Source organism: Hyla sarda, chromosome 4, assembly GCF_029499605.1.
Source record: "Hyla sarda isolate aHylSar1 chromosome 4, aHylSar1.hap1, whole genome shotgun sequence".
Taxonomy (NCBI): Eukaryota; Metazoa; Chordata; class Amphibia; order Anura; family Hylidae; genus Hyla; species Hyla sarda.
The window spans coordinates 313,873,289-313,893,788 of record NC_079192.1 but is presented as its reverse complement, the minus strand read 5'-3'; the positions used below and the strand labels follow the sequence as shown (position 1 = coordinate 313,893,788).

At 40.4% G+C, this 20,500-nt stretch overlaps 1 protein-coding gene across 2 annotated transcripts in view; it reads left to right on the top strand.

Annotated features, from left to right (window-relative positions):
* Positions 1 to 20,500, top strand: part of DRD1 (dopamine receptor D1) — a 95,908-nt gene that overhangs the window by 10,322 nt on the left and 65,086 nt on the right. The window contains exons 5-7 of one of the 2 annotated variants that reach the window (XM_056574860.1): positions 3,881 to 4,046; positions 4,943 to 5,115; positions 5,414 to 6,247. The gene's annotated coding sequence lies outside the window, so the exon portion shown is untranslated. Of the gene's footprint in view, positions 1 to 3,880; positions 4,060 to 4,942; positions 5,116 to 5,413; positions 6,248 to 20,500 lie in introns of both variants that reach the window. The other variant, XM_056574859.1, reaches the window with a different exon arrangement.

Here is a 20,500-nt window from a genome sequence, read left to right as displayed (position 1 = left end):
TGGGGATTATTCATATAATGATGCCCTGAAAGCCAAAGGGGGCTCCTCTCCTTTGGGGTCCTACCACACGGCCAAGGAACCAAATATGGCCTAAGCGGGGGTATTTCCAAACACGGGCCGAGCAGCTCAATAAAATAGAGGGTGCAGTTCTTGCAATATCAGAAGTGATGCACCAAAAATATTCCCCACAAATGATGCATTTGTGAAAAAAGGCAAATTTCGAATTTTTAACACTGACATTCTAATAATTCCTGCCAAAAAACATTGGTGTTAAAATACTCATTGTACACCCTAGCGAATACCTTGAGGGGTCTAGTTTTTAAAATTGGGTAATTTAGGGGTGTTCCTATGTTCTACTACCTTAAAATTTCTGCAAACCTTGCATAGCACACAAAAAAAGATGTACTTTTCAAATTTTCTAAATTTCAAGTTCAATTGTTAGGCTTCTAATTAATTTAAAAAGTTAATTAAAAACAGAAAAAATGCTGTCAAAATAAAGTAGACATCTGAAAGTATAAGTTTCATAAACTATTTGGTCAGTATGTATAAATATATGCAACCTATTAGTGTTAAAATAGCAAAAAATCTAAAAATTTTTAAAATTTCATGATTTTTGCATTGTAAAAAAAAACTACAAATGATATCGGCTTACTTTTACTATGTACATGAAGGACGACTTGTGACAAAAAAACAATGTCAGAATTATCATGATTGGCAAAACGTTACCAGAGTCATTCTCTAATAAAGACAGACATCCCCGATTTGAAAAAACAGGCCTGGTCTTTCAGGGGCGTACAGGTTTATTTGGGTTGGTCCTTAAGGGGTTAATGTCCAGTAAGTTTCTCTTTGTAAGCAAAACTTATCTAAGGAGATACCTGGTTTTGGCTCCACTTTATCCAGCCCAGCAAATGTCAGTACGTCAGGATTTGACAACAGGATTAATAAGGCGGGGAGCTCCCTTGCGGTTACGTAACGAATACATATGTTCTCTGATGCAATTAAATAGTTGCCTAATTGTTTTACCGATATAAAAATATCCACACGGACAAAAAATGACGTACACGACAAACTTAGATCTACAAGTGATCAATGAATTCACCGCATGCAAATTTCTTCTCAGGTGAACGAACTGTCTGTACGGGATTCCTTTTTTCACAGCTTCCGGATGGGAGCTGGTAAAGTGCAGGAGAGTGTTTTTAGCAACTGGCTTACGATACCCTTCGCTCACTATCCGATCTTGTTCGATGATCAATCTGATGTCAAGAAACTCAATTGCCTTGCCCCCGTATAAATATGTGAACGACATATTGGCAGTATTGGCATGGTTCAAGTAACTGGCAAAGTCAGAAAACTTTGTCTCAGAACCCGACCAAACTACCAATATGTCGTCCACAAAACGAGAATAGAACTTAATGTACTTGAAGAACGGGTTTTTACTGGTATAAATCAAGTGTTTTTCCAAAATTGCCAGAAATAAATTAGCATACGTACAGGACACCGGGTCCCCATCGGAGTCCTGTCTGTACCATTGTTCTTCATACTTGAAGGTACTATTGGTTAAAATGAACCTCAAAGCATCACAAACAAAATTGATGAAAATAGTGGACTTGCTGGTACTCTCCAGGTATTCCCGGACAGCCTCCACACCCGCATTGTGTGGGATGCGGGTGTAGAGACTGACCACGTCAATGGAACACAGGCTCCAGCCTGGTTCCCAGCTAATTTGCTCAACTAATTGTAGCACTTACAAATCTGTTTAACTTTCTGGCACCAGTTGATTTAAAAGAAAATGTTTTCCAGTGGTGTACTCTTTAGGGACCAAGACAATTTTATTTTTGCATCTTAGTTTTTTCCTCCTCGCCTCCTAAAAATCATAACTCTTTTATATTTTCATCCACAGACCCATATGAGGGCTTGCTTTTTGTGCGCACAGTTGTCCTTTGTAATGACATCACTCATTTTACCATAAAATATATGGCGCAACCAAAACAATATTACTTGTTACCAAATATGTTAATACATTTTTTTAACGCTTTTTGGGGGTTAAATGGGAAAAAGGGATGAAAAATATTTTTATTTGGGAGGGGGTTTTTCACTTTTTTTCACTTATTTTTTTTCACATTCTCTAACTTATTATTTTATTTTTTACACTTTTTATGTCCCCATAGGGGACTATTTATTGCAATCATTTGATTGCTAATACTGTTCAGTGCTATGCATATGCATAGCACTGATCAGTGTTATCGCGATCTTCTGCTCTGGTCTGCTCGATCTCAGACCAGAGCAGAAGACCCCAGGAGACGGATGGAGGTAGATGAGAGGACCTCTGTCTGCCATTTTCGATGACTGCATCCCTGCGGCAGCGCCGTGGGCTTTCTGATCATCCAATATAACACCTACATTGCCGCAGATGCCGTGATCTGTATTGATCAGGAATCTGTTGGGTTATTGGCGGACATCAGTGCAATCGCTGATGCCGCCATTACCGGCAGGTCCCTGGCTGCTGAGAACGGTCCGGTGCTCGCGTCATGTACATGACGTAAATGTACATCATGGTGCGATAAGTACCACTGCCCCATGACGTACATTTACTTCATGTGTCGTTAAGGGGTTAAAAATAAAAGACAGAATGACTACAAATAATCCAAAAAAACGCATTCAAAAATTTTATGAATTGATTTATATTTTACTCTGTAAAATAAGTATTTGATCCCCTGTCAATCAGCAAGATATGGAGCACTCTCTTAAAGGAAGTTTTCATATTCTCTACTTGTTAGGCTGGGTTCACATCACGCTTTTTGCCACACTGTTTTCAATCAGTTTTTCTAAAGAAAACCGTATGGCAAAAAAAAGGATGGAAACATATGGGAAAAAGTTAACCGTATGCGTTTTTAAACCCTATACTGTTTTTAAAAGTGCATACGGTTCCGTCCGTTTCTTTTTTTTAAATACGCTTTTGAAAATTTTCTTTATAATAAAAAAATGTTAACATTTTTTTTACTTTAGGAGGCAAATGCGCATGTGCAAAGTAAAAACCGTATACGGTTTCCCGTATGGAACCATATAAATGTGCGTTTCCCATTGATGTCCATGTTAAAAAAAAATGTATGCAGTTGCATTACGGTTTTTAACCTGGAGACAAAACCGTGGTGAACCATGGTTTTGAGTACGGGAATAAAACGTATTGCAAGCAAACCGTACGCAACCAGATGCATCCGAGTGCATTGGGTTTTCAATTGTTTGTCTATGCATAAGGTTTTCAATACGGTTCCATACGTTTTCTATGATTAAAACTTATACTGGAATCGTACTTCAAAAACGTGGTGTGAACCCACCCTTACCTGTATAAAAGACACCTGTCCTGAGATTTGAGGGACAAGATTGCAGACCTATACAAGGCTGGAATGGGATATATGGGATGAAGCATTATAGGAATGGTGTTTTATATTTCCCTACTGAATTCCAGTTAACATCTGGTCACTGCGTTTGTACCCTAAAAACCACAGGTAAAAACGCCATGTGACTTCATTCTTGGGCTGGGTTTACACAGAGATAAACTAGAAAGAAAAATGCACACGTTTTTCTGTATTTTGGACCCACTTCTGGTTTCCCTAAAAATACTGACCCACGTGCTACTTGTGAACCCAGCATTTAGGTCACTTTGAGGTGGCTGTTACACTTCTTTGGTGTCGATTACACCTGCAATCCTGGACCCTGTGCAGCACTATACAGGGTCCAGGATGGTGATCCCTATGGACATTTTGGTTCTCAAGAACCTCAGGGGTTCAGATGTTCTGCTGTAAATTCCCAGGTGCAATATGCCTGTCTATTAATATATTTATAAATATTTATTACCGTATTATATTTGTTCATGTAACAGAGCTGGATGTGGATCCTCTGACCTGTGTGGCTCATGACTCGGACCGTATCAGGGAGCAGAGTCTAAGGTGCCACTGGTCTTCACCAGAGCCCGCTGCAAGGCAGGATGGGCTTACTGCGGCAGGCGACACCCAGGTCGCTACCCCCGACATGGCTCGACCACACAGGTAACTGGGCAAGGTGAGGTACCGAAGGATAAGGCAGTAGCATAGTCAAACGTAGCAGAAGGTCAAGGCAGGCGGCAAAGGTGCAGAGTCTAGTAATGTGGCAGAAGGTCTGAATACACGGGAAGACAAACAGGCAATAGGGAACATTTATCTCAGGCTAAGGGCACTGAAGATCCAGCAGGAAAGTGTGGGGGGTGCAGGGATATATAATGTGGTGTCAGGTGTAAACACTACTTATGGGCTCACTGGCCCTTTAAATTTCAGAGCTCCGGCGCACGCGTGCCCTAGGAGACGGGGACACGCGTGCTGGAGCTGAGACATAGGGACAGTGGAGCGTGATGATTGACGGGCTGGGATTCGCATGCGGGCGCGTCCTGTGATGCGAATCCCAGCCCCGCCGGCAGACGGGGACCCAGGGACACTGCATTCACGGCCGGAGTTCATTTTTAATGATTGCAGTGTTAGGCTTTGTACATGAGATTCGGGTACTTTTGAAAACAAGCCTTATCCCTACAGTGCAATGTTTATTCCATATTTTAAATTATTCTATTTAAAAAAAATAGACCCATTGTGATTCTCTAAAGAATTTGTCAGAATGTAAGTTCTTAGCATCTTCCATGCTCAAGTTCATACTTGCTTGACTAACAGATTTTGCACAATAGCTATCTATAGTTTACTAGTTTATGGTAATGCAAAATAGTTTTAGCTTTGAGTAGTTACAAAGATTAACACCTAAGTTCAATATAATGAAATGAGCTCCGATAACCTAAAGGGAGAACCGTCTGCTCCCAAATCCCTTGCATCCTGATGAATCAGGTTCTTTCGTTGTGGAGTGTCTCACTGTTGTGGACCCCTAGAGGGAGCTCTGAATACATATATACATATACTCTATACAGGACGTCAGATAATCTAACAATGGAACAAACAGCATAACCAAACTGGGAGATACAACAGCACTCTCAAAGTGGAGAAGACAAGACAGCATTGTTTTAACAGGAAGGCTACTTTCATCTACAACGTGATGAGGTCGTAATCATCTTGAGGACCAGCTAAATTCTTCAAGATCCATGTAAGTGATGCATGCTGGATGAGTGTTGTGCTGAGGCTTAGTTCTTCATGTCTGCATACAGCGTATCTTTAGTTGATGCAATTTTAATGTCATGCAAAGATATAGGAATAATTGGTTTGGAGCATGTTCACAAGGTTTTTGTATTTCAAAAATGGATGAAGTTATTTATTGATTTTCTATTTAGTAATTTTTAGTACCATATGTATTGCTCAGTTACAGTATTCTAGGAGAATATACTGTTATTTTGCTCTCAAATGTACCCTTATGTCTTGTTACTGTGTCATGTATGTAACCTTAGGAGGAACTGACTCACCAAAGATACCGGACGTTGAATGTGTGCAACTCAGGTAGACTCGAGGAACATGAGGCCATGACAAGGTTTCATAGAAGTGGACCATGTGAAAAAAAAACACTCAACTCTTGTCTCATAGTCATATAGTTCATTCTGCATGAGACTGATGCCGCTGGTTAATGAAAAGATGCTGAATGATGAAAATCGGTCAGAAAAAGCAACATCCGGCGGGTTGAAACCAGGTATCCCATGCCTGGACCACTCTTTTATATACACAAGAAAAATCTTCAAAGATCCAAACATTTAGTCCTAAACCATGATCCCGAGATAAAACTTCTGGCTACCATCCTAAACTAGTCGTGTTAAAACTTTGTAACAGCTGACTCTGGGAATAGTCTCTGGACACATATTAAAGAATTCTTAGAATTTGGAATGATGAAGATGAGGCTTCTTGGTACGACCGCTGCTGAAACATAAGATCTATTTATTTGCTTTGGCGGACTCTGAAACTAAAAATGAATTACAATCCTTAATCTTACAGTTCAGTTCCTTATTGGCAAAAAGGAATTGGGACAGTGGTGAATTATAAGCTTTGGGAACAAATATATATATTGTTTTGGGGGTTGTCGAAATATATTAGGAAACAAACATGATGTTTACAGTGAAATAAGAAACAATCCGAACTCAAGCCTATAAATGACAAGCGAGAAGAATGTAAAAGTACTGTCAAACTGGGAGAAGGAGCCGGGACGCAAATCTAATATCAAGGAAATTGGTGTTCAGACAAAGCAAGATCCTCTGGTTTGGTTCCTATGAAGGATCCAGCTTCAGGTACTCCAGGTACAGTATGATCATCACTTCACAACGCATACATAAAATCTGCTTGATTTCAAAGCAGTTAGGCGATGAAAAGTGTGCTTTAAAAGCATCTGCATCTTCTAAGGCAAAATTAAATAAATAAATAATGCAGTGACATTTATTCTGTGTGATACATTTAGGGCTGCCATGTCCCTGCCCACAGTGTCCTAGATATGCAGACCGTAATAACGAAGCCTAGAATGTGGGCTTTTTATGGCTTTATGGGAGCTTTTAATAAGGATATTCGGGGGGTAATTGTGAATCATCTTACAGATATACAGATCTTCTAAGCTGCCAATGGATAAAAAACTGATGTGTTCAAACTGGCCATGTGTAAAGACAATACATGTCATTTTAGTGAAAAGATGATTTTAGAATGTTCCTTTACTTATATATCTATATAACAAACTAGCTAATGAATAAGCTGATAAACCATATCTTTTAGAGAGCACCAAATTATTATGGAACCCTCTGGGCTTAGAGTCTAGTTACACACATAAACATACATGTGCATGCACACTTACGTACATATGCACCCATATATACACATGCACACATACATACATACATTTTGCATAAATACGCACGCACACATATATACATACACATGCACACATACATACATACATTTTGCATAAATACACACGCACGCACACATATATACATACACACATATATACATTTTACATAAATTCACACACGCACACATATATACATACACATGCACACATACATGGATAAATTTTACATAAATACACACACACACGCACACATATATACATACACATGCACACATACATACATACATTTTACATAAATACACACACGCACCCATTTATACATACACATACATACATACATATGCACATACACAAGCACACATCCATGCACACAATCACTACACATATGGAAGGCTTATCAGTATGTAAAGTTCAGTGTTAATGCCAAGAATTGCCAACATCATGTAATAGAAACATAGACATAGAAACATAGAATGTGTTGACAGATAAGAACCATTTGGCCCATCTAGTCTGCCCAATAATCTGAATCCTATCAATATTCCCTGGACCTATCTTATATGAATGATAGCCTTATACCTATCTCTATCTTATATGAAGGATAGCCTTATACCTATCTCTCTTATATGAAGGATAGCATTATACCTATCTATCTTATATGAAGGATAGCCTTATACCTATTTATCTTATATGAAGGATAGCCTTATACCTATTTATCTTATCTGAAGGATAGCCTTATGCCTATCTCTATCTTAAGGATAGCCTTATACCTATCTCTCTTATATGAAGGATAGCCTTATACCTATCTCTCTTATATGAAGGATAGCCTTATACCTATCTCTCTTATATGAAGGATAGTCTTATACCTATCTCTCTTATATGAAGGATAGCCTTATACCTATCTCTCTTATATGAAGGATAGTCTTATACCTATCTATCTTATATCAAGGATAGCCTTATACCTATCTATCTTATATGAAGGATAGTCTTATACCTATCTATCTTATATCAAGGATAGCCTTATGCCTATCTCTATCTTATATGAAGCATAGCCATCACTTTATTAGGTAAAACCTTAATAAACTAACTTGTGAACCCATTCTGTTTGAAAATTAAATAGTTTTAGGCTAGTTTCAGGTGAGTGTAATACAGGTGCATCTTTACGTCTGTATTACAGCAACAAGTCCTGGTTCAGCCCTACCGTGGGTCTAATGACCTGAACCTAACCTGTCATAAGGAGCCATAATGCTTTCAGTTGTGGTCATTAGACCAACGGTTGGGTCAAGACTTGCAGCTGTAATTCGGATGCAACAATACAGGTCTATTACACTTTGAAACTGGCTATAGGCTATGTCAGATGTAGCAGAGCTGACTTTGTCATTTGTCTCTTGAGTTCTGCCTCAGGATATCTCTCAGAACAATATAAAAAGTTTTTTTTGTGCAGTTAAACTGTAGCTAAATCCACTGATAATGACTAAAATGAAAAAAGGTTATGCTTTGGTAGTTTGGTTCTTCTTTATAATCTATCCATTCCCTACTATTTCATTTGAACACCTTTCCATAAATTCTTTCTTATGGAAAAGTAACATATTGAGATGCTTAACAAACCGAGAAAAGACAACGCTGACTTTTTATTGCTATACTTATTCTGCCACAGAATGTGTAAGTAGCAGTTGTCATCACTTCACTGTTGGACTGTTCGCTGGGCCCTAGTACGTGCATTATGTAATAAATGCCTGCACAGCTTTTGGATTGTTCTTCTATGGTGGAGTTCAACTGCATAATGAATCCTTCAGATTTCATCCATATTTGTAAGGCCAATAAATAGAACAATAAACTGACTGCAAATGGCCATGTGCATTCATGTGAATAGAGACGAATGAAACCATCATGCTGTATTGCATGAGTCAAGTATTATGTAACTAAAAGCTCTAGACTCAAACCTAGTATTATAAAATGGTAACCAAGCATTAACTGTGTTGCTACAGCTGCAAAATATACACCAGTTATATATGACTGCAGACCCAAAATGCAAATATCAAGAATGTGTAACAGCATTTTAGCTTCAGAGAAGGTCATATAACTTTATAGTTCATACATTGATATATATACAGTGGTCCCTCAACATACGATGGTAATCCGTTCCATCGTTTGTTGAAACCATCGTATGTTGAGGGATCCGTGCAATGTAAAGTATAGGACAGTGGTCTACAACCTGCGGACCTCCAGATGTTGCAAAACTACAACACCCAGCATGCCCGGACAGCCAACGGCTGTCTGGGCATGCTGGGAGTTGAAGTTTTGCAACATCTGGAGGTCTGCAGGTTGAAGACCACTGGTATTGGAGGTTATACTCATGTGTCTCCGCCGCTCCGGACCGTCACCGCGCGTCACCGCTGTCCTGGATGTGGCCTCCATCGCTGTCGCCGCGTCCCCAGGGTGTCCCCGACGCAAGGCCTCTGCTTCCCCGGCATCCTCGCTCTCTATTGCCGTCATCACGTCGCTACGCACGCCGCTCCTATTGGATGACGGCGTGCGCAGCAATGTGATGACGACGATGGAGAGCGCCGACGACGCAAGGGATCCCAAAGAGGACGCACCGGAGCCCCGAGGACAGGTAAGTGATCGTCAGCGGACCACATGGGGCACAGTAAACAGCTATATGGTGGCAGCTGAAGCAGTCTGTGCTGCCGGATAGCCGTTTATGCGATGGCCCCGACATACAAAGCATCGTATGTTGATGCTGCCTTCAACATGCGATGGCCTCTGAGAGGCCATCGCATGTTGAAATGATAGTATGTCGGGGCCATCGTAGGTCGGGGGGTCACTATATGTATATATATATATATATATATATATATATATATATATATATATAGATCGTAAGATTTAGAGATTAGTTCTCTGGGCACCTTCCACTATGTACTCTATGATATAACAAAGGAATGTCCAGCACCAAGTGCGGTAAAACGATAGGTATTTTATTGTAGGATGAGTGGATACAAACTTGCCTCAGACAGGAGCTGACGCGTTTCGGACCGTTACAGGTCCTTAGTCATGGCTCATGTACTCTATGGGTCACATTCACAGGTCCTGCAGAGTTCACATGCTTTGGACATCAGTCACGGAGGGTGGATGATTATTGGTGACAGAAGATCTGAGTTGCTCAGATTGCTGTTGTTGTTTGATCACTTTCTCAGTTTGACATAAAAGCATTCAACTGCTTCGACAATTCTAATAGGATTTACATATTGTTATACGATATTACTAAGTAATCGCCTGAGTCTTGGATGAAATTACTAATGGGCTCTTACAGGTTTCTGTGTAACTCCAATTCGTAAGACGTAAAAAGGTTTTCACATACATTGCTGAAGAGTAGGTTGTCAGGCAATTCAACACTTAAGATTGTAAAAGGTTGTATTGTGTGACATCACCAACTTTACATTTAAAATGACATTAAGCCTTTAGAAACAACTTATCTGCATTTATATTTAGCTGAAGGAGATCTGTTGTTTGCTGCATGCAAGGAAAAACTTGACTATGCTGTTATGTAATTGTCCGCCCCCATAATCACTAGTATATGTTACATTTATTCAGTATTGAGGACCTGCTGAAACATTTACATACATATGTTAAAATTGATTAAAGGGATAGAGCTGCACCAGAACCATCAGGGAATCCGGGTAGAAAAGTATATTTCTTTTTTTATTTCTCTACAGCCATAACAATATATAAATGTTTTGGCCACACTGAAATACCCCTTTAATATTTTGTGCCTTTTAAATAAAAACATAACCTAGTACACCTGCTAAACCTATGAGACATGAGCGCCTTGTTTTACAGAACTCATTAAGAGCCTGCTCATACCCTCTTATCTTCTGTAATGAATAAATGAACTGACAGTCTACCAAATGTATTAAAGCATTGTGGCAGCAAACATATTATGCCATCCTAAAATGTATTTCCGACAGATTGGATTGAAATTACAGTCTTTTCTAGTGCTCTCTGCTTTGACTTTTCTTAGTAACTTCTAGTGCAAATGTATTGGCTATTTGTTTGTGTTTTGGAAATATGTTTGCAAAATTATAGGCTTCAAATGTTGCAGATGTTTTGCTGTACCCTCAAGTTTCCCTGGGACTTTCTGAAATTGCGGTACGATTGTTGCCAGCTCTGCCACAATTATCCAAAGTCAACGACAGTTGTATGATGTGTGAAAAAAGCCTTAACGACATAGGGGATAAATGTATGATCACGGTGGTCTGACTGCTGTGACCACCGCTCCATTTCAACTGGTACCAGAAAGTTAAACAGATTTGTAAATGTACTTCTATTTAAAAATCTGAATCCTTCCAGAACGTATCAGCTCCTTTATACTGCAGAGGAAGTTCTTTTCTTTTTGTATTTCCTTTCTGTCTGACCACAGTACTCTCTGCTGACACCTCTGTCCATTTTAGAAACTGTCCAGAGTAGGAGCAAGTCCCTATAGCAAACCTATCCTGCTCTGGACTATTCCTAAAATGAACAGAGGTGTCAGCAGAGAGCACTCGTGTCAGGCAGAAAGGAAATTCAAAAAGAAAAGAACTTCCTCTGGAGCTTACAAAAGCTGATAAGTACTGGAAGGATTAAGATTTTTAAACAGAATTAAATCACAAATCTGATTAACTTTCTGACATCGGTTGATTTGAAAAAAAAAAAAAAAAATGGAGTACCCCTAAGGATAGGGGATAAGTTTCAGATCACAGGGGGTCCGACCGCTGGGGCCCCCTGCGATCTCTCTGTACGTGGGCCAGGCTCTCCGGCCAGATAGCAGGTGTCGACCTCCGCACGAAGCGGCGTCCGACAAGCCCCCTCAATACATCTCTATGGCAGAGCCGGAGATTGCCGGAGATTGCCGAAGGCAGCACTTCGGCTCTGCCATAGAGTTGTATTGAGGGGGCATGTCTGCCGCCGCTTCGTGCGGAGGTCGACACGCCCCCTTCTTGCGGGCTGTTGGGGCTCCGTACAGGAGATCGCAGGGGGCCCCAGTGGTCGGACCCCCCGCGATCTCAAACTTATCCCCTATCCTTAGCATAGGGGATAAGTTGCTCACCACTGGGTCACCACTGGACTACTCCTTTAAGACCCTAACCTCAAAATTGAAGGAAGTCCCAAACATTATTTTCCTATTTCCTGTGTTATAAACTAAAATACCCCTTTAACAGATAGATTAGATGTGTGTTTGTTCCCTTTTTCATGAATAACTGTTCATGATGAAACATTTGCTTAATAGTTTGAAGATCAGCCATCGGTTGTTCAGAAAGGACTTACTTACCTTCCTTCTCAAGGTGAGGTAATTCCTGGATAGCCTTATGCTGTCCTTAAAACAGTTTACACTCCCCATGTCCCCCCAAAAAAGGAAAGTTAATCAATAAAATGTACCTGAAAATCTTGCTAATCATTGCTATTTTTTTTTCTGTAAAACATAAATAAGTTGTGCATTTTAAGTATAATCAGAATTGACAAACCCATAATATAAAGGTAACATGTTATTTATTGTAAACAATACACGGTGTCTAACATGCAAAAAAGAAACATGTAGCACAGCAAAAAAAATAAGAGAAAAAAAAATTATATATCATTTATTTTTTATTTTTTTTTTTCCTGTGCTACATGTTACATGTTATATGACAAGTTTTTCTCTATACACACTATAGGAGATAACAGTCAGATTTTTGGGGTTCTGACAGCTGGGACCCCACCAATCCTGAGAATGGAGACATCATTGTCCCCGGAATGAATGGGACTGCAACACTTTTCAAAGTTCAGCTATAGGAAATGTTCCCATAAACAATGAATGGAGGGATAGCTGCACAGGCTCAGGCTGCACTATTTATTTTGGGGACAAAAATATCACCATTCTCAGGATCAGCAGGGGTCCTATTAACCCCTTAAGGACTCAGGGTTTTTCCGTTTTTGCACTTTTGTTTTTTCCTCCTTACTTTTTAAAAATCATAACCCTTTCAATTTTCCACCTAAAAATCCATATTATGGCTTATTTTTTGCGTCGCCAATTGTACTTTGCAGTGACATTAGTCATTTTACCCAAAAATGCACGGCGAAACGGAAAAAAAAATCATTGTGCGACAAAATTGAAGAAAAAAACGCCATTTTGTAACTTTTGGGGGCTTCCGTTTCTATGCAGTGCATATTTCGGTAAAAATTATGCCTTATCATTATTCTGTAGGTCCATACGGTTAAAATGATACCCTACTTATATAGGTTTGATTTTTTCGCACTTCTGGAAAAAATCATAACTACATGCAGGAAAATGTGTACGTTTAAAAATGTCATCTTCTGACCCCTATAACTTTTTTATTTTTCCACGTACAGGGCGGTATGAGGACTCATTTTTTGCGCCGTGATCTGAAGTTTTTATCGGTATGATTTTTGTTTTGATCGGACTTTTTGATCACTTTTTATTCATTTTTTAATGGTATAAAAAGTGACCAAAATACGCTTTTTTGGACTTTGGAATTTTTTTTGCGCGTACGCCGTTGACCGTGCGGTTTAATTAATGATATATTTTTATAGTTCGGACATTTATGCACGCGGCGATACCACATATGTTTATTTTTTTTTTTTTACACTGTTTTATTTTTTTTATGGGAAAAGGGGGGTGATTCAAACTTTTATTAGGGAAGGGGTTAAATGACCTTTATTAACACTTTTTTTTACATTTTTTTTGCAGTGTTATAGGTCCCATAGGGACCTATAACACTGCACACACTGGTCTCTCATCCTGATCACAGGCGTGTATTAACACGCCTGTGATCAGTGTTATCGGCGCTTGACTGCTCCTGCCTGGATCTCAGGCACGGCGCAGTCATTCGCCGATCGGACACCAAGGAGGCAGGTAAGGGCCCTCCCGGTGTCCGGTCAGCTGTTCGGGACACCGCGATTTCACCGCGGCGGTCCCGAACAGCCTGACTGAGCAGCCGGGTCACTTTCACTTTCGCTTTAGAAGCGGCGGTCAGCTTTGACCGCCGCTTCTAAAGGGTTAATACCGCACATCATTAAGGGGTTAAAAAAACTGAGTTGATTTATTTTAAATGGGCACTCTCATTGAAAAAAATTTGCTATTGCGCTCCTTATGGTAAATAAAAAATATTTCTAATATACTTTGTTTAATTTTGTAATTTTGTTTTTTTTAGTTTTCAATGTTTTATTTGTGCTTAAAAAAGCTCAAGAGCACATTTTCCCCCATCTCACACAGACTTTGGACCGAAGCCCCAACACAGGAAGTGCAGCCTAGAGTGCTGAGGGGGGGGGGGGGGGGTCCAACCAACAGCATATGGAAGTGTAAGAGGAGCTATGATTGGATGAGGCTGGACACACCCCTCTCAGCACTCCAGGTTGCACTTCCTGTGTTTGGACTTCGGTCCAAAGTCTGTGTATAAGATGGGAGAAAATGTGCTATTGAGTTTTTTTAAGTTGAGTTTTTGTTCAGCTACTGTTCAATTTACAGAAGACAGTCTGCTGAAATTAACTCTCACTGTAGGTAGTCTCTATTTGCATTTAACATTATGAGGGGAGTTTATCATCGTATTTGGAGTTTTTTTTGTGTATTTTTAAGCAAAAATAGGCGCAATAGTTTTTTTTGCGCAAAATCTGATAGAATTCTTCATAGCCATTTCTTTATAGAGCACTTTCTACTGTAGAATCAAATTTATTAACTGTGTTTTTTTAAACGCAAAAAAATGCACAAAAACACTTTTCTTGTGCAAATATACACCACCTCGGAGGACACGTACCGAAGTGTCAGAAAGCATCTGAGAATGGGAAACTTGTGTTCCCCTATGCATTTTGGAAACATAATATATTAACTATTTTGGGACAGTTAGGACTACTACTTCCATCATGGACAGACTCTGCCCATGATGGGAGTTATAGTCCAGGGGCTGAGGGGCAGATCGCACTGGGTCATTCTCTAGAGACCTGCTGCGATCCGCATTTATTAACTGTAAAAGCCCGTGGCCGCAGTGGGTCTCAGCAGAATGATCTGCACCTCAGCCCTTGGACTATAACTCCCATCATGGATGGAGTCTGTCCATGATGAGAGTAGTAGTCCTTAAAGTCCCGCCGCCAGGGGATGTGCAAGTGCCATCCCTCAGCGCTGCGGTACTACAACTAATCCCATCATGGGACAGACTCTGCCCCATGATGGGAGTAGTAGTCCAAGGGCAGAGGGACAGATGGAAAGGGGATCTCATTCCTGAGACCTCCTGCGACCTTTACTGCTCTGCCCCTAGTGATGATGTGGAGCTACACTGTCTAGTCCTGACTTTTTTCTCATTATGCATTTTGCACAATGGGAACAGAGCCTTTCTGGCAGTGTGTTCCCAAACAGGGAGACTCCAGCTGTTGCTTAACTACAGACCCCCATGATGGGAGTTGTAGTTTAGCAACAATTGGAGGCTCACTGTTTAGGAACAAGCTGCATAATGTGCGCTCTTCCCAGGGGAGAGCGCAAACAATGTCCTAAACCATGTTTCTTGTTCTTTTCTTCTCATTTCAGATACGTGAATGCGGAGGACTACGTCAGATTTGGTGGACTGCAACGATGACCAGCGTTTTTTTTATTTCAATAAAATGGTTAATAAGGGCTGTGGGAGAGTGTTTTTTTTTTTTATAAAAAATGTTTTCAATGTGTCGTATTTTTTATAATTGAATCCCTTAGGGTGCATGCACACCACGTTGTAGCTATACAGTTCCCGTATATGGTTTCAAGCTAAAAACCGCATGGAACCGTATAAAAAACCGTATGCATTGACTTTACATTGTAAACCGTATGTCAAGCGCAGCATCCGGTTTAGTCCGTTTTGCATCCTTTATCGTTTTGTCCATTTTTTTACCCATACCCAAACCATATTCTACCACGTTTTTTGGTCCGGGTGAAAAACCGTATTAAACCACATAATTTTTTTTTTTTAACATCGGAGTCCATGGGAACCGTATGGAACCGTATGTATGTACGGTTCCATCTGGTTTTCACCATCCGGTTTTTGACTTTGCACCCTTTATTTTTCTTGGAATTTCAATCAAACAAGTGAAACTTTATTCAAAATGGAGTGAAAAGTAAAAAATGTATACACTTTTTTCTTTAAAAACTGATACAACTGGACATCATTTTTTAAACCTTATACAGTTTTAACCATATACGGTTTGCCAGGTTTTGAGGAATCAGTTTAGTCAGGTTTTGAGTCAGGTTTAGTCAGGTTTTAAGGAATCAGTTTTTCATCAAAAACCTGATACAGGAACTGTATTGCAAAAACTTGGTGGGCATGCACCGTTACTAAGCTGGGGCTTAGTGCCAGCCCCAAAATCAGCTAGCGCTAACCCCCAATTATTACCCCGGTTCCCACCGCCACAGGGGTGCCGGGAAGAGCCGGTACCAACAGGCCCGGAGTGTAAAAAATGGCGCACCTGGGCTTAGGTGGCAACAGGCTGGCGGTATTCAGGCTGGGGAGGGCAAGTAACAATGGTCTTCGCCCACCCTGGTAATGTCAGGCTGTTGCTGTTTGATTGGCATCTGGCTGATACTGAAAATAGTGGGAACCCTATTCATTTTTTAATAAATAAATTAGAAAACGTTTGTGTTCATTTTTTCAGTATCAGCCAGATACCAACCAAGCAGCAACAGCCTGATGTTACCAGGGTGGGCGAGGACCATTGTTACTGGCCCTCCCCAGCCTAAATAACGCCATCCTGTTACCACCTAGGCCCAGGAGCACCATTTTTGACACTCAGGCCTGAAAATTCAATTATAAAAAGCACAACACATTGAAAAAAATGTTTTATTTAAATAAAAACTCCCCCACAGCCCTTGTTAACCCGTTTTTTGACATTTTAAAAACGCTGTTCATCATCGCAATCCACGGAATGTGACGTATTCCTATGCATTCACGTATCTAAAATGAGAAGAGAAAAAAAAAAAAAAAAACAATAAGACTACAACCATTTCTGTCATTTCTACACTATCAAAAAGCTGGTGTGAAATTTTTGATGTAAACTGTACTCTCATCCCTGTGAAAATATCCTGTAAAGCAGACAATATACGTGGACACGCTCACTTTTACAAAACTGACATGAACAGTGTAAACTGCAGCACAAAGCTCTTTGAAAATGTGGTCGATACTTTTCGCGACAAAATATATCTATTTTTGGGCATAAAATTCTTTGAGAATCTCCTTCTCCTTCTCTGCAGAAGAGAAAATGTACTATAAACATGGCACAAGTCATATACACAGGGCCAGCGCAACCCTAAGGCATCTAAGGCAAATTCCCAGCCACTGCTAGAGGATTTGGATCACAGGCCTAAAGTGAGTGGCGATGCTCATGATGTACATCACCACTCATTACTGTACAGGAGTGGGGAACATGAATCGCCGCTCCTGTGAGTGCTGTACCTGAGTGCGGCGCTGCTGAACTAGTGTATACCATTCTGGTAGAGGAGAAGGATTAGTGCATACTTTTAAAGTTATCATGGCTCTGGGGTGTTAGTGCCGGGCCCTGCTCCTTTTTGGATGCCTTGGACTCCCCACACACCGATTGAGTCATTTTTATTTATTTTTATATTTATTCCGTGCACTTTGGATTGGAGCGCTTCCTAATTTTTAGCCTTACTGTGTTTTCAATTAGAGAAGACGTCACCAGATGTAACTGTATGTAATCACTAATTTGGTATGCAGAGCCCATAAAGAGACGGGGTCACCACTATATGGTCACTGCATGGGGGAATATTAGCCCGTCTATAATGGTTTTATCAGTTTTTGTAATATTATTCAGTCACTATGTGGTGGTAATAGTAGTGGCCATGGTGTGGCGGTATTATGTGTCCCCTGTATAGTGGTGTTATTGGTGATACTGGTCTGTGTATAGTTTTTTAAAAAAAAATTTTATTCAGGATCAGTATGGTAGTATTATCCTGTCACTATATGTTGGTAATGGTAGTGGTCATGGTGTGGTGCACCTATTTGTCCCTTGTATAGTCAAGGCCGTTTGAAGGAATTTGGGGGCCCCAAACAAGATAGGCAAGGACACCTGTGTCCTTCTTATTCCCCTCCCCCGTGTCCTTCTTACTCCCCCTCCCCCTGTCCTTTTTACTCCCCCCTCCCCTTCTCCCTGTGTCCTTCTTTTATTTACACAGCTTTTTTTTTTTTTATGGGAAAAGGGGGGTGATTCAAACTTTTATTAGGGAAGGGGTTAAATGACCTTTGTTAACTTTTTTTTCCCACTTTTTTTGTGGTGCTATAGCTCCCATAGGGACCTATAACACTGCACACACTGATCTCTTATGCTGATCCCTGCAAAGCCATAGCTTGGCATGGATCAGCGAGATAGGGGCTCGATTGCTCAAGCCTGTAGCGCAGGCTAGGAGCTAACAAACCCTGATTGGAAGCAGCGGAGTCAGGTAAGGGGACCTCCGCTCATGTCCTAGCTGATCGGGACATCGCGATTTTATCGCGATGTCCCGATCAGCCCGACTGAGCTGCTGGTAAGCGTTTACTTTCACTTTCAGATGCGGCGGTCTGACGCGGTGTGACCACGGTGTGACCCCGTTTTAAACACCAGGACCGGGCATAGGATGTACAGGTACGTCCTACGTCCTTAAGAGGTTAAAGTGCACAATGATGTATGTGTGAGGAATTTACATACAATAAAAATGTCTTCCAAAGGTGTGCATACTGAAATATTGGAGTGGCGTCATCATGAGCCCCACACTCGCACTGTTTTTGTTATGTTTGCTTATGTGCATCATTACTTGTTTATTTAATCTTATAAAATGGGCGCCAAAACACTTTAATGCTTGTACTATTTGGGATATTATTCCCCCATTTTTATTGTATGTGATCACATAATACACAGTTCATAGACAGACAGCGCGGCACTACTATCCCTTCAGGTGCAGAATGATGATGACACGGCAGACCAGGACTATAGTTTGCTGGGGGTGGTGCTCTGACTAGCAATAGTGCATGGAATCGCAACAAAAGAAGAAGAGAAGAATAATCGGCAACTCACCGCGGCCAGCTGAGTATATCTTCTTTTATTGATTCATACTCACAAACATCTCATTTGGGAAGAGGGTAGTGGGGGGACACAGGATGGCGACCAAGCTCCGTTTCGCACGATGTTCGTGCTTCCTCCGGCCATGTTAACCAAACCTTAGACTGTGACTATATACAGGTAAGTGAAGGTGTGCTTCCAATCATTCCCCTGAATTCGGGTCATGTGACCTGATGATCTGGGAAGGAGGGGGAGGTACCTTTCTATCTAGAAGCAGGCTGCCAAATCAGTCCGATCATTTAACCCTAAAACTCCTGTCGCGCTGGTTCTTATTATCCATAGAGTTTCAGCACGAAGGAGTTTCTGGTCAATCCGTTCGCCTTTGCTGAACTGTACTTTTTCCAACCCTAGGAAACGCAGGACCTTTGGGTTGTTCTCATGTGCGTCCTTTACATGGGCTATTAACCGAGTTGCACCCGGTCTCCCCGTCCGTATGGCATAATACATACTACATTATCACATAATACATACTACATTATGCACTTTACAAATACTATGTGACTGTTTTCTACTGTACTGTCATATACAGTTAATTTCGTGTGGCGGTCCGGATGATACCATTTTTTTACTTAGATTTTTTATGTGTATATTTTTTTTGACACAATTAACATACATATTTTTATGAGATATACAAGTGTCTCTTTTCTCTTATTGTTGGGTTTCTGTTTCATATGGAGTTCACCTTATAGCATTTTGATTTAATAGGGGCCACTGTAGATATTAGTACTTTGTTATACTCATATTTTGAAACCCTTTATTCTAGCTTGTTGTTTGGTTTATTCTAATGTACAGTGTAGAATCTAAATAAAACAACCATACAGCCCAAATAACAGCAGTGTACAATACTTAAATGTAAACTTGCAAAAGTTTCATGCTGCCCGAATAAAACAATGACAGACTTCCTCATCATAATGATCTATGATTTTCTCCTAACAGCTGAGCCAATTCATAATAATCATGATTGCAACTTCAGCTGGTAAAGGGACTTAGGGTCATCAGAATGGCACCCCTGCGGCTTGATAGATAGAGCTCTCCCTATTTGGTTACAGGGAGAGATCTATCTATCAAGTCTGGTGGACCACTCAGATGACTCGGAGCCCTCTTCCTGGATACAACTATGAGTGAATCATAGATCATGATGTTGAGGAAGTCTGTTTTATGCTGCGGGTGACAGGTTCCCTTTATTAAACAATGCCATATTTAATTCAAATCATAGCTTTGAACACTGCCAAACTAAAGGTACATTTACACACAGATTTTTCTGTTCAACTGTTCTATTCCCCTGAATGAGGCTGCAACAAATCCATGTTTTTGCTGCTGTAACAACCCCAGTTTGAGGAATGGAACTGGTTTTCAGTCTTCCAATGCTAATTCAGTAAATATGTGTAGTTAACTAATTCTCTAGAAGAAGAAACTATTCTTATCTACTAGTAGAATATATATGGAAGTAGCTGAGACATATTCGAACAGCAGTGGAACTGCACTGAGGGGCATTACTGAAGAGATGTACAACACAGATGAGAAGTTCTTAGAAGAGAGGCCCCAAAGTTATTTAAGGGGAACATTAGTTTTTACTAAAGCGTGCAAGAACATGTGCACTAAAGAGCCCTAT